The sequence below is a fragment of the Triturus cristatus genome, chromosome 5_1 (genome assembly GCF_964204655.1).
Source record: "Triturus cristatus chromosome 5_1, aTriCri1.1, whole genome shotgun sequence".
Taxonomy (NCBI): Eukaryota; Metazoa; Chordata; class Amphibia; order Caudata; family Salamandridae; genus Triturus; species Triturus cristatus.
The window spans coordinates 41,731,658-41,746,781 of NC_140587.1; the positions used below are offsets into that span (position 1 = coordinate 41,731,658).

Consider the following 15,124-nt stretch of genomic DNA (forward strand, 5'->3'; position numbering starts at 1 on the left):
TTAGGAGTGGCATGAATTTATATTTTTTGTTTTCTGTTTGTGCACTATTTGTGTGCAGGCTTGACAAATTTTGCATAGGACTCAGAATAAGCTTTATTCTCTATTATAAAGTCACAAATACACTGGCATTTGTGCCTCCTGAGGTAGGGAATGGTTCCGTACATGGATTGGGACATTCTAAGTCCTCTAGGCAGTGCTCCAAGCTGCTTCTCTGGTCCCATCGGTAATTCCACATTCTAAGTCCTCAAGGCAGTGCTGCTAGCTGCTTCTCCGGTCCCGATGGTAATTCCTCATTCTAACTCCTCAAGGCAGTGCTGATAGCTGCTTCTGCGGTCCCAGTGGTAATTCCTCATTTTAAGTCCTCTAGGCAGTGCTCCAAGCTGCTTCTCTGGTCCCAGTGGATATTCCTCACAGTGCTGCTAGCTGCTTTTCTAGTCTTATCAGCAATTCCTCATTCTAAGTCCTCTAGACAGTACTGCTAACTGTTTCTCTGGTCCTGTTGGCAATTTATTTTTTGGATGAGTTATATAGCGCGATCCCGACCCAAGGGTATGGAGTGCTTTACATGAGCACCAGTTACGTTACACAAGGACACTTTTTTTTTTTTGGCATGCATGGAGAGATTGAGTGATTTGCCCAGAATCACAGGATGTGGAGTCAAACCCGAGGCTCAAACATTGGTTTCACAGCTCCAAAGTCGGCAGCTCTAGCCGCAGGTGCTCCAAGCTGCTTCTCTGGTCCCAATAGTAATTCCTCATTCTAAGTTCCCAAGGCAGCGTTTCTGGCTGTTTCTTTAGTCCTCTAGACATCTCAGGTAAAAAAATAATATCATTTAAAACACCAATATCTCTAACTTTCACAAATGCAAATGCTTGTTTTGACTACTGTCTCCTAAAACACCCGTCACTCAGTGGCCCCTCAAAGTTCCCACCCTTTATTTGTCCTTGAGGTCCCTCACATGGTCATGCTAGTGTTGGGTAACATGTATGTGTGACTTTTACTCAAGCCCTGGAGCCACCATCGACCTTGAGAGTCAGAGAGGGCACTTTACAGCCCCATCACTTTATAAAAGGCGCCGTCCGAGCCCTGATCGGGCTTATCACAAACGTTAGCCTCATTTTTATATTATTATTTAATGCACACACAATGACGCGCATCTACCCCGACCGAGGATCGAACCTTGGACCCCTCGATTCGTACTCCAGCAGAACCAACCACTCGACCGAGCCAGCGCCTCTCCTCACCTGCCCCTTGATGTCTCTCCCTCCGGGCGCCCGCTACCTCGTCATTCCCGTCAACAGGCGCGTGCTTAGCTCCTCAGCGTCTTCGCAGCGCTAGAGTCTGTCGTCCATCTCTATGCCGCTCACTGTGTCTTTCTGTGGTCCTTAGCTACCGGCCACCCGCAGCTTCTGGCACGCTCGTGCGCCGAGTTCTGGAGTCACACCGGCTACCAGCCGCGCCTACTTCCTGGAGAAAAAAGCGTTGAAAGCGGCCATCTTTGAAGGACAGGGTTGGAAGGAAATGGAAAGTTAATGGCATTGTCAGGTAGAGCAAACGGGAAAAAATGCATTTCGTTTTGATTTCAGCATGATTCCTGCGATATCTTCTTTAATAAGTTTCAACAAATAATGTTTCAAAGTATTTACAAAGAAAATGCATTTGGAGCAATTACCTATTACTCAAAAGTTTTTTGAGCGAATCTAGTATTATTTTCATTATTCTGTAAATTAGGTAATACGGGTGTCGGATTGCTCCGTTTATACTGAAATCCAGGGTTAGCAAGTTCAAAACGGCCGCCTGATGTGCCCTTTTCTGGGGCAGGAGGCGTGTCCTTGAGCATCTGCCGCGTATGCTATTGGCCAATAGGATGCCGGAAGTGGTGCTAGACCCGCCCTCGAGGCTTCCCCTTACGCTTGTCTTTGGGCAGGTAAACAAAAGAAGGAAGAAAAGCGCAGGAAGCGGTGAGTGGCGGGGTTTCTAGGCGCCGTGAGTAGAGTAAGCACTACACAGTGCACTGTGGCATAATCTCTATGTAAAAGGCATGTTTTATAGGGAGGTACAAAATGACATTAACCGAAGACGTTGGCACATTTAAATGAGCCAAGTACATTGGATTATTATATACATTGAATCAGTCGTAGAATTGTGTAATAGCATGTGGCGCATATTTATGAGTAATTCAACGGACAGCCTGTGCAGAGTAACCAGTATCAATAAAACATGGGCATTGTTTTTAGCTCCATAGAGGAAGCGTGCTGCTGAATGTAGGACTGATTTTAGAGGAATGAGATGAATCTTGAGAAGATCAGTCAGGGGAGAGTTACTGTAGTCGGTTCTCGTTAGCACCAGTGATTGACCAAGAAACGTAAAACCCTGCTGTGGTATGTAGCTGCAAATTCCCCAGAGTAGACACAATAGATAGCTTACATTTCTGGCAATGGTGTTGGTTTGTGCTTGTAAATTGAGCCTTAATCCAATATGACTCCCTAGGATTTTGCACTGTCGATAATAGTTTGTTTACTTTTAAGGCGGAGTTCAGTTTTGGAAGTTTTGGGTTCAGTTTTAAACTATGGGAAGCCATCCGGTCTTGAACTGTGTTTAGGGCTTTGGCAAGGTGTGGGATGCCCGTTGGAGAGGAGACTTTTAAGAAGTATTTCATTTGTAAATCATTAAGTGCTGCGGACAAAGCTTTTTCTCAAAAGCCCTCGGTCAGCGAAATCTGGGTTGGAGGGTCGTCGGAGGCAGTGGGGGAGGGGGCTGAGTAATAAGTCTGCATAGTCTTGATTCTACCCCATAACCTTTTCACCCACGACCAGATGCTCTCTGCCCCTTTATCTCACTTTTTTGTGGTTCAACATTGATTGAACAATGCATAAAAATAACATCATAATTCAACGTCAGTACTGACCTACATAGTTTATTGCTAGAAACAAGTATCATTACGTTCACTAGAGTTTGGTCTGTGGTAAGATGACCAATTCACCACTACTTCCAAGTTAAATGTGCCACAAATTTCCAGGTGAGTGAAAACACTCACAGCAGTTAGCTCAAGTATATTCCCAAGGACCCCGTGTCTTACTGTGTGTGTTCATGCATCCTTTGGATTTATACACTGCATCTTATGCAATTGAATGGTAGTCCATACCCCTCAGCCATTCTCTGAAGGAGACAGGTTATTTTCGATCTCCAGTGACTGGCATTATCTTGCTTGGCCAGCACACACCCAATCCTTACTAACATGCCCTGCCCTTGAATGCATCCCACCCTGAGAATACCCCCAGATTTACTATTTTAGGATCCTAACCTATCAGGATGCCTGTCACCTCTTCCGGCAGTCCAAAAAATCTCTCCCAGTAATTCTGGATAACTGGGCATTCCCTGAGCACACATATCCAGGGGCCTCTCACTTGTCTGCATTGGAGACGCTCAGGGCCCCAAGCCCTCTCCAGTTTCCACAGCCTGTCAGGAGTATAACAAACTCTGTGAGGATATTTGAACTGTATTAGTTTTAGCCGGGCTGTGATCACGCACTGCTTAGCAGATATCTTACCATCAACCCTGTCCTCATTGTCTTGCTTTCTTAAGTCAGATTCCCAATGTCTCTGCAATGACCTCATGGGGTCTGGTGCATTATTCACAAAGGTTTTGTATAAACGGAAAAATATCCCGCCCCCCCTGATTTCCTCTATTGTGAGTTTAGATTCTAATGGATTAACATCAGAGATTGGGTTTAAACGTCTCCCCAGGACCTCTAAAGCATGCTGTAGTTTCAGATAAAGTAAGAACTGATACCAGTGTAGCTTCAATTCTTTATTCAGTTGATCAAAGGAGACCATGTGACAGTGTGCCCAGACATCTCTGAGTTTGGAAATACCCAACCTATCCATTCGCTTAAACCCCTGAAGTTGTGCTGATTCCATTAACCAGGAACCTAACCGCAATGGTGTATACCTAGTGATTGTCGCATTCAACCCCACCCAGCTCAGTGCCTTATGCCAGCATTCATCTGGTGTTGCAGTCTGTGTAGGAATCCTGGTGCCATACAGCCAACAACAAGGGGCCAAGCCCTCAAACCCAGCTAGTTGTGGGCAGGTCATCTCTGTCCACAAATATCCAGTCATTGATTGTTAGCATATGTGCTGCTTAGTAGTATAGTTGCATATCTACTGCCCCATTCCCCCATACAATGGTGACTGGGTGCATTTTTTGTGTGCAGCTCTCAGGGAGTCCCACCTCATGCGTAGCTGTTTATGCTGGCTTGTAATTTAGAACACCACCTCAGAGGTATCCTATATGGTAGTTTTGGATAATGTATAACGACTGGGGCAAAGGGATCATTTTAAATAGGGCAATACGTCCCAACTGTTTTAAAGGTAGTGTACTCCAGCGCACCATTGGTCCCTTGACTTTAAGTTACAATGGGGTAATGTTAAGCAGGCCTCGGGGTCCCTGAATACATGTTCGCCCAGATAAACAAAGGGACTCTTCTAATATCTATTGCTGGGAATGTTATGGTGGTGGAGAGGACTAAACCAACAGGACAAGAGCTCATGTACCTGTGGTGATGTAAATGAAGAAATACCATGCACACAGGTTATTATGAAGAGCGTTTATTACTCACAACCCAGGCAGCATCAGGAGAAACTGCCACAAATAGAACATTGTTGAACGAACCCCTCAAACTCTTAATGTTCTATCTAGTTAAAGTAACATCATCACAGTAATCTAGTTGACTTGGAGGCTGGGAGCATTCCAGTACACCCCTAACATTTTTATTAGCATGGGAATCGAGTCCTTGGGCTATTGAATGTACATCGGGACACTGTCCGTATACATTGAGATGTGATCTTCGGTGCTGTTCCCCCAAAGCAGTGCATCCTGCTATGACCACTCGGCTAACGTCTCACTGATAAGAGTGAAACGAAGTGGGGGCAAGAGACAAATTTGGCAGGTGCCCCTCGGTATTTGAAGCTTCTTGGATAATGTGCCATTAACCCGGGACCTCGGGTCATCAATACAGCAGTTTTATAAAGTTACAGAAGTAGGGACCAAAATGTATATGTTCTAGATTGAATGGAGAAAGGACCATTCAACTGAGACAAAGGCCTTCTCAAATTCAGGTTGGACTAGAGGACTTGATTCAGAAACTTTGTGTATTTGCGCCAATATGTTATGTAGTTTCCGTATGCTATACCATGTCCCCATGGCGGGCATGAACCCGTTTTGGTCTTTAGTAATTAGTGCTCGTATATTTTCACAAGCCTATTGGTTAGCGCTTTTGCTGTAATTTTGACTAAATGAGGCATGGACTGCTGGTGGTTTGTTTAATTTGGGGATAGCTATCACAGTGGTCCAGCATATGTCTGGGAACAGGGACTCAGTTGTGGAAATGTACCCAAAAGTGAGCACACTGGTGCAGGGTCACCCTCTCGTCCACGGGTCCAAAGACCAACAAAATAGAGATCGGCACTGGAGTTGAAGTAAAATAAATCAAGTTTATTAATCACTCATGAGTGGGACCATGTCCACACAACACTCTCAAGTGCTGCAGGAGGTAGTACACTGAACTCACAAACCATCGTTCTTATATACTGGTTTTCTGCAATGTAAGCATGTGGACAGAAATGGAAAGAACAAGTTTAGAAATAGCTATCAGCAAACAAGGGCAGATGGATAACCACTTGGTCAGCAAATGGGGGGGGGGGAGCAGGAATGCTTATGGCAGCAGTAAACAGTCAACAGATAACATGTAAGACCAGGTGCACTGGCAGCTACAAAACCCCAGCACTTACAATGCTTAGCCATGTCAGGAGGTCAACTAAAATAGATGACACAAGCGGAGTGATTACGAAAGAAACAAAATGGACACCACAGCCAAAATGGCTGTTGCTTATGCTAATGTTAAATATTACACGTTTCCACACAGTTTGAAGGCCTTCCTTAAGCATTGCCAAGAAGGTGGAACCAACTGAGATGCAAGTTTCCAAAAATATTCAACAGGGAATTCATTGGATCCTGGGGCCTTCCTGTGGGCATCTCTTGCATGGCTAAGATTAGTTCCTCCTCTGCTCTGTGTTTGGTTCAGCCTTATCCAGGGGAGAGAAAAATGGTATAGCCAGGTAGAGTACAATTGAGTGCTGAGTCTCTACTTCTGGGGGCGAGTGTGACAGATAAAGTGTCTCTTAATAGTCACCCAAGGCTTCTACTATCTATTGGGCATCGCGACCTCCTGTGTGCCTTGTGTAAGATAAGTTACACTCTATACCCAACCTCATTGCTCGACAGCCAATAAATGATGTTTACTGTTTTGATCCTCGTCACCTGGAATAGCCCTACGCTGTGTTGCTTCGTAGGGAGTTTCATGCTGTTGAGACGTTAAAGACCAATGCATAGTAATGGACATGGACGCCTGCCCTGAGTGGCCAGGGATGGGGGTACAAGTCTGGATCCTTAAAGCTGATTTTTGTGTCATAGGCAAATGCGGATCATGCATGTGTGCCTTACCATATGCCAGTTTCACGGATTGCGGTCTTGTTGGACTGAGAGGATCAAACCCAGATCTGTTGACTGGGTGTGAGTGTTTGATTGGTTCTGATGCTCCGTCCATCACCACCCCCTTTTGTACCGCTTTGTTCGCCATAAGTTGGCAGGGTATGCTCAGACGTGAGTCCCTTGCTCACTTTGCCACTGGATTCAAGCAAGCCTGGCTGAAGACGGCTGAAATGCCAGAAACCGGTCCTAGGAAGCTTGTTTCCGGTCCAGGGAAGGCATGGCATGGCAGTTCGGGCTGGACTGTTCCCATGAGGCACAGGGTCAGACTGATTTGCATATGGCCATGTCTGAATTGGGGTGGCAGAGTGGGCTAAAGAACGGTGATGGATCAAACCCAGATCTGTTGACTGGGTGTGAGTGTTTGATTGGTTCTAATGCTCCGTCCATCACCACCCCCTTTTGTACCGCTTTGTTCGCCATAAGTTGACAGGGTATGCTCAGACGTGAGTCCCTTGCTCACTTTGCCACTGGATTCAAGCAAGCCTGGCTGAAGACGGCTGAAATGCCAGAAACCGGTCCTAGGAAGCTTGTTTCCGGTCCAGGGAAGGCATGGCTTGGCAGTTCGGGCTGGACTGTTCCCATGAGGCACAGGGTCAGACTGATTTGCATATGGCCATGTCTGAACTGGGGTGGCAGAGTGGGCTAAAGAACGGTGATGGATCAAACCCAGATCTCTTGACTGGGTGTGAGTGTTTGATTGCTTCTGATGCTCCGTCCATCACCACCCCCTTTTGTACCGCTTTGTTCGCCATAAGTTGACAGGGTATGCTCAGACGTGAGTCCCTTGCTCACTTTGCCACTGGATTCAAGCAAGCCTGGCTGAAGACGGCTGAAATGCCAGAAACCGGTCCTAGGAAGCTTGTTTCCGGTCCAGGGAAGGCATAGCTTGGCAGTTTGGGCTGGACTGTTCCCATGAGGCACAGGGTCAGACTGATTTGCATATGGCCATGTCTGAACTGGGGTGGCAGAGTGGGCTAAAGAACGGTGATGGATCAAACCCAGATCTGATGACTGGGTGTGAGTGTTTGATTGGTTCTGATGCTCCATCCATCATCACCCCCTTTTGTACCACTTCACTAGGAGTTAAGCAACATGAGTTCGGAGGTGGTAGCATACCGTGTAGTGATCAGTAGGAGTGGACATGTCCTTTTTAACCTGTGTCCCTGGAGTGAGGCCTACAGCCTAACTCCCCTTTTCAAGGTTCCGCTGCTGTGCACTTAACTCATCCTTGAACAGAAGAGGGCCCCTGAGCAAACCACTAAATATGGAGACGATTCAGGGAAGGATACTAGGAACAAAATAGTAGATAAACGTCTCAAATTGACTTAATATAAGAACAGTACGTTTACAACATAGAAAATCATAAATCAGACCAATTCTCTTCATAATTTATTTTTTATCAGTAAAAATATTTATTTTTTACATTAGGGTATAATATGTACATAGATTTTAGTGAGGTCCAAAAGGGTCAAAGCATACATAAACAAGAACAGGACAAAAACCGAAAATACATTGTATATTTGTAAGAACAATCACACCCAGTAATACTTTACATATGGGATGTCAAATCATTAAACATTTAAGCCCCCAAACATTTTTCATCTGCCAAGCAGCCAGACGGGCTGTCGGAGAAGGGGATGCTCTGCAAGACCTCTGCCTGTGACAAGGACTGGGGACCAAGGCCTGCTAGTCTCCCTGCTGGTTGAGGGGATATCACCCAGGGAAAGCAATATCACCTGACCTGGAGCCTGAAGCACCAGTGTCTGCATGCTTGCCAAGACCAGTGAACCCTGTAAGGAAGAGGATAGCGTTGGAGGGAGCCAGGTCCAGTGGGGAGCCCTGCCGAGAGGACTTCCCGAGTGAGGAGATAGCTACTGCACCAAACATGTTTTTGCCTGTGTGCAAAATCAGTTCGTCGACCCCCGTATGTTAGGAGCGGTCCGACGTGAAGATAGGTGTGAGCGAAGTGCTGTACAGTGAGCGTAAAGCCTGTACTTCACAATTGTGGTGGCCCCTTATGCCAGGAGGGGCTGTTTTTTGGTGTGTACTCCCATGCAGGGAGGACTGATGTCTTGTGTGCAAGTATGCTGCAACTCCGTATGCCAGGAGGGGCTGCTGGTACTAATTAACTTTTGGAGTTCAGGCCGCTGCTCATGAACTGTAGTGCGACCTGTGGGTCAAAATCTAACATGGAGAAATTGCCCCCCTCCCCCTCGACCTGCCCCATTGACGGAGGAAGATCCTGTGAGTGCATCAACTTCACTGAGACCAGATCGGAAGCAACAGAATCCACAGTAAGTCGGGCCCTAGGACATCAGGAGTAAAAGGCGTCATCCCCCAGGGTTGGGCCCAGGAACCTCTGCATGCCCCGCAGCCCTCTGAAAGGAGTTCTGACACATGGAAGTAATGGGTTTTTAGAGGTTAAGTCTTATTTTAGGGCAGCCCATGCTCCTATTGTTTTTAGGTCTCGCCTGAGCCAGCGGGTTTTCAAAGTGCTACCGACTGGCTTTTGCTGGCCTAAAGCTTGCGTTCACGTGAACAGCTGCCAGCTTTCAGCGCCATCTGGAGCGTGATTACTTTCACTTTTGGCACTGCCGCGCGTGCACCACTCGCGTGTTTGCCGGCGTGACGTGGCGTGCACGCACACCCCTGCTTTCACTTTTGCCGTCTTTTTTTTTTTAACTTCTCGCTCTTCAAATGCAAAGCACCTTGAAGAGATCTTGTCATTTTTTATTTTGAGCGCTCACATAGTCACACTTGGCACTAGGAGTAGCTCACCTTCTATCCAACGCGTAGTGCCTAAGAATAGTTCACTTCCTGCTGCTGTGGTATGCAAGTGTTCTCACAGTTGCAAGAGGAGTTGAAAATGCTAAATGCGGCCTCCTCTTTACACAAAAGGGCACTGTTGTTGCAGTGACAGACCCTGGTGGCAGGCAGGGTGAAAACAGTGACAAATGAAATCTGTACCCGTTTCACTCTACCAATGTGAATAACTGAGCACAATCTGCGCACACATTTACCACCGGCTTTAGTCTGACAGACGAGCTCATAACGCACACAAATATCGTGCCTAAAATGGGCACTTATACACTTTGCGCAATATAGACCATGTGTTTTTTTTTGCTAGACTTCATCGGATACATAAACTCGCCCAACATACCTTGCTCATTTTTTGAGCCAGGGTGCTTTGCGTCGTTTATCCACCTGCAGATTTAAATGTGACCCTATTCTGTTGTCACCGTCGCATGATTTTCCTCCTCTTCAAACAGTCTGCAATATTTAACACCACACACACCTTGGAGGGTCTCTCTGGCATAGTTGAGGCACTCAAAAGGAGTGGCACTTCAGCAAGATTACAATGCTTGACAGGCACAATGTATAAGTAAAGCACATGCAACAGGAAGAATGATGCGAATGTTTAAACTAACTCCAATGGGAATTTTAGCTCGTCTTTGGTAGATTAAACCTTTAATCTACTTTTCCCCCTAAAAAGGTGCAGTTTAGCTATAACCACTTGTCCACGTGCTCGATGCAGGAGACAACTAGCAACGAGGAGATGACGAGTTATTCCCCTTTAGGACCTGTGAAAGTCGGATTGGAGAGTTAAAGCTTCTTGGGATATATCACACTCATCAGGGCTTTAAGTCGGGTGAAAAAACTGGGGGGGTCTCTCAAAGGAGCGTGGCCGATGTAATTAAGGGCTTGGCTTAAAAATTTGTAAGCTATAAATCTGTGCTTAGCATAGTGTACTGCCCGACTTGTATTTTGCTGTTTCTGTCATTGCATCCAGATATATGATACAAGAAGTAACATCATACCTACAACAAGTTAGGACTATTGGCTTTGTCAATGGTTGTTAGTTGCATTAGATAAATAAGCAGCAACTATGGCTTGTTGTATATGATATTGCAAAAGCTTCCACTTAAAGCCCGGATGACACCACGACAATGTTGCTGCTTCTGAGATTCAAAAAGAGAAGGAAATCCAGAGAGAAAATGAGTCTCTTTAAAGGATTTCCCTTCCCCTACAAGGCTCACCTGGCATGACGTCATGCCGTAACTTTTCCACTAGTGAGATGTGCGAGCACGCGCACATCGATGTGCCTGCTGTCACTGCAGTCTGGGAAAAAACGGACCGCCTGTGCCAGGGCGCAAAACAGAGCCTGATAGAGACCCGTTTTGAGGCCTCCTTTAAACAAGCATTGGCATAGCAAATAGGTCTCGCTTTTGGGACCTTATAAGTATTTAGTTATGCAGCAGAATATCCTTGGTACAGCAACATCAACTGTTGCATGGCTAACCACTTATAAGGTCCCAAAGGCGAGACCTATTGGCTATGCCAATGCTTGTTCTGATTGCTCTATATATTTGTTGATTGTCTTTATTTTCATAGGTCTGGAGCTACAACCACAGTTGACATATCTTGTACTAAAACAAGCTCTCACCTTTCCATTTTTTTCAGAAAGGTGAAATAGCCAGTGGTGATGCCATTCTTGACATGAGGGCCCCCTTTCACGGTAAAGTTTGAATTTTGATTCTAGAAACGTTGGTACAGGGGAGTGGATTGCCTTGTAGGCGAAGCAGAGGTATTTGTAGGATATTCGCCTTGCAACTGGTAGCCATTGCAGAGCCTTGACTGCATCAGTCATGTGATCTCCAAGCTGAGCAGTTGTCTTTGGTAGCTCTCTTGACCCTTTGGAATTTATTCATTTAGCGTTTTTTTAGGTCCTATGTAGAGTTCATAGACCTTACGAATTCCAGTGAATACGGCATAGAGCACCGTGTGTGCAAAATGTGCATACTGAGTGCAAAGTTGGTAAAATACATACAGAGTGTTTACATACAGCACAGATGCGTGGCAACTATTTAAGATAAAAATAAGACTGATATTTGCATATTGCTGTAAATATCCTCAACAACTCACAGAGATACTGGAAGGGAATGTTCTCATGATGCAATGTTGTTAACCTTGGTGCCTTTTTATTATTCAGAAGTTATATGGCTTACAATTTATTTTACAGGATGTTTGGGATGTGTCAGAAATAGTTATTGAGAGTTCGTTGGACCAGTAATATATACAATGAGTTACCATAGTGTCATAGCTTCGGAGAGTTCTAACCCTCCACTGACCAGGATGACGAAATTGTTAACTCTAAAAGAAGTGTAAATGGGTCTATTCTGCTGCAGTTTTTTTGATGCAGATGAGCAGAAACTGTGTTTTAGCTGCATTCACACTTAACCAATTCTCTTTAATGTATTACATTTCTCTATCTCTTTCCACTGATCTACAGTTGGATCTTGAAAGAGATGAAATGCAGTCTGTGTGTCATCAACATATTTCCAAATCCCTATAGCTAGACCTGTCAGGATTTGCTGTAGGGGTTACATATATAAAATGAAAAGTAAGGGTGACATGCTAGACTTCACACATGGGGTGTGCACCACTGTAATAATTTCGGCGCACTCAGAACAAACAACCTGCAGACATTCGGGCTGTCCTTTTGCCCTGAAAGGACTGCAGCTGTTTGCCAGCAGTCTCCCAGAACCTGACCCAGCTCCTTACCCTGCTCAAGAGTGTGTTGTGGTCTAAGGCATACAAATCTGAAGACAGGTCAAGTAACAAGAGCAGGGCAGGATCGCCTTTGTGGATAATATCAACAATGGTGGTTTTCATGTTCAGCAAGGCTGTTCTAGCCCCTCTTCTAGAGCAGAACCCACATGGGTTATCACCATGTCATGAATGAACCGAGCAGTGGGTTTATAGGCCTCCTTGATAGCCCTGGCAGGACTGGGTCAGAAGGTGAGGTTCGCCACTTCTAAATGGGGCCACATTTCCTCCCAAGAGATCTTTGAGGATGAGAAGCAGTGACCATGTCATAGATGCTCCTACATAAGGCCCGTCATGGGACCAACCTTTATCAGAGCTGGAATGTTTCCTTTGCTTGATAGTGCATTGGAATGAAAGTATCTTTGAAGTGTTGTTCAACTCATCAGTGCTGGTATTTTAAGTTAAACATTCAGTGTGTGTTGTACATTCACTGTGCTGTCCTCCATGCGATATGTGCTGTTGTTTACCTGAGCTGTCGTATCACTCACATTCCGAGCTAAACACCTGCACACCCTCCGATTTAGGCTGTAATGGTGATCAGGGCTTGAAAGTCTTATCTCTCTGATAGTGAGTCACCTTGTTTGGACTATTGCCATACTGGATTTTAGCAGCAGGCTTCCTTGCTTGAGGATGCTTTTAGGAATTCAGTTATAAAAGTAATGCAGGGATAGCCTCTCTTCCATCCTTGACCCACTTTGTGTGCTCAGCCCTTGGGAATTTCCTCTGTTTAGAAATACTAAAAAAGTTTACACTCCGTGTAGTTGCCTTGCTCCCATACATCTACAATGGGAAAAGCGAGCACCGCACAATCGATTTGATAAGACTTCCCAGCACACAGTTAAACCGATGGGAACAATTTGCAAAACAAGTAGGAAACCTGCACCCATATATCTATGTCTGGGTGCAGATTAACTATTTTTTGGAGTTCACAAACATTTCCAGAATTATGCATGTTATGTTAATTTATTTTTATAATGCGCACAGCTACCCAAAAAGGGATTCCCAGCGCAAGCCTGAAAGGAGCCCTGAAAGAGATAAAGATCATTGATTAAACAGCCAAGTTTTTAGTTGTTTGCGAAAATTTAAATACAGTGTTTCTTTGCGAATCAAAGAGGGGAGAGAGTTCCACAGAAGTGGACCGAGGTAAGAAAAGGAGCGGCCACCCATTCTTACAAGTTTGATCCTAGGAATCACAAATTTTTCTTGAATAGAAGAGCGTAGCAAACGGCAAGGTTGATAGGGGCGTACCAAACTTTGCAGGTATTCAGGTGCAGTGCCGGGCTTGATCTTAAACATATAGCTCAGGGCTTTACATTTTGTTCGATTTTCCACCCTGAGCCAATGCAAGTCTCTCAAGGCATTAGAGGTAGAGGACATTCTTGGGATTCTGCAGAGCAGTCTCACTGTAGAATTCTGTACCACCTGAAGCTTGCGCAACACATCCCTATTAGCAACCAGAAAAAGGATGTTCCCATAGTCCAGTCGGGATGTTACAAGTGCCTGGACTACAGTCTTTTGGGTAGCAACAGGGAGCATCCAAATGATTTTCTTTAACAATTTTAAGATGGTAAAGCAGGTGGCTGCAGTTTTTACTGCATGTTGTTTCATAGACAATTTATTGTCAATAATGAATCCCAGATTACGGACCTGAGTAGAGGGCATGGGTAAAGGCCCCATTACATCGGGCTAATGTTGAGGACTCCAAAGATCTGTACTTTTCCCAAAAATAAGGACTTCCGTTTTTCCCCATTGAGCTTGAGTAGATTTAATTGCATTCAAGATGCGATATTACTCAAGCCCAATTGCAGGGTGGAAGGTCCAGATATTTCTTCCGCCGATAGGGAAAAAAATAATCTGGGTGTCATCGGCATAAGAAAAAAGCGACAACCCCGCTTCTTCTGCAATTGCTGCCAGAGGTTGTACATATATGTTAAACAGAAGAGGACTTAGAATTGATCCTTGCGGTACCCCATAAGGCGAGGAGTAGACCTTTGAGGAGGCCCTGGTTGAGAACACTTGGAATGTCCGCTTAGATAAAAAGCATTGAAAATGCAACAGGACTCGCCTTTGATTAAGTTAAAGCCATTTGGTTTGCTAATGGTATTGTAGCTTTGCATTATTTAGTGTATATTAGTGATATGTGCATTTATTTGCATATATTTGCTCTCCCCTCGCCCTACTACACAGCTAACAAAACAATTGTAACTACATTCAACTACAATATATCACAAATGTACAGTAAATAATGCAAAGCTAGAATACAATACCATTAGCAAACCAAATGGTTTGAACTTAAAGGCGAGAAGTGTCGTATGGTGCCAAGTGAACATGAGGAGAAAAGGCTAACATTACGAAAAATCCAAGACTGGAGCGAAATGCTGTGAAAAAGCAACACATTTGCTACTCCACGAAACCAAGAGCATCTCTTGATTTTTTTTTTTTTAATATCTTTATTGCATTTTATCTTTTTCTTGTTCCATACAAACCGGACATTGGTGCAGGTCACGTTTAAAACAAAATCAGTGTTATAATGCCACATTTTACACAATTCAAAATATATATATCTTACAATTATATCGTAGTGTACATCGGCATCGTGAGAAGTGACATGCAATTGCAAATTAGCATGGGTATCAACAGCCCGCGTATACCATTACCTCTAATTGGAGAGCGAGACATACCTGACGTGTGTCTCATCCCAACAATGGTGTTCAATATGCAGGCATTTCCTTAGAAACAGAGGTGTCCAGCCCATATGTGGCTCAACCGTAGGATCTCTAAACACAAGATTGCTTGGGCGAAAAAGATAAATATCATAACCGCCTGCGTGATATCCATATTTTTAAACATTTTAACCACAACTAACAAATACAAAATAAATTCAAAAGAAGGGGGAGATATCCGATACTGAGAGAAATATGTACCTGGTATATTGGCTGCCGTTCTAGTTCAAAGATGTCTAGGG

At 44.7% G+C, this 15,124-nt stretch overlaps 2 protein-coding genes across 4 annotated transcripts in view; one reads left to right on the top strand and one right to left on the bottom strand.

Annotated features, from left to right (window-relative positions):
* LOC146830109 (solute carrier family 52, riboflavin transporter, member 2-like) overlaps positions 1-1,496 on the bottom strand; it is a 299,887-nt gene extending 298,391 nt beyond the window's left edge. The window contains exon 1 of one of the 2 annotated variants that reach the window (XM_085604332.1): positions 1,245-1,496. The gene's annotated coding sequence lies outside the window, so the exon portion shown is untranslated. The remainder of the gene's footprint in view (positions 1-1,244) is intronic. The other variant, XM_085604329.1, reaches the window with a different exon arrangement.
* Positions 1,497-1,871: 375 nt separating this feature from the next.
* Positions 1,872-15,124, top strand: part of FBXL6 (F-box and leucine rich repeat protein 6) — a 102,847-nt gene continuing 89,594 nt past the window's right edge. Inside the window, exons 1-2 of one of the 2 annotated variants that reach the window (XM_085604334.1) lie at positions 1,882-1,961; positions 11,014-11,068. The gene's annotated coding sequence lies outside the window, so the exon portion shown is untranslated. Of the gene's footprint in view, positions 1,962-11,013; positions 11,069-15,124 lie in introns of both variants that reach the window. The other variant, XM_085604335.1, reaches the window with a different exon arrangement.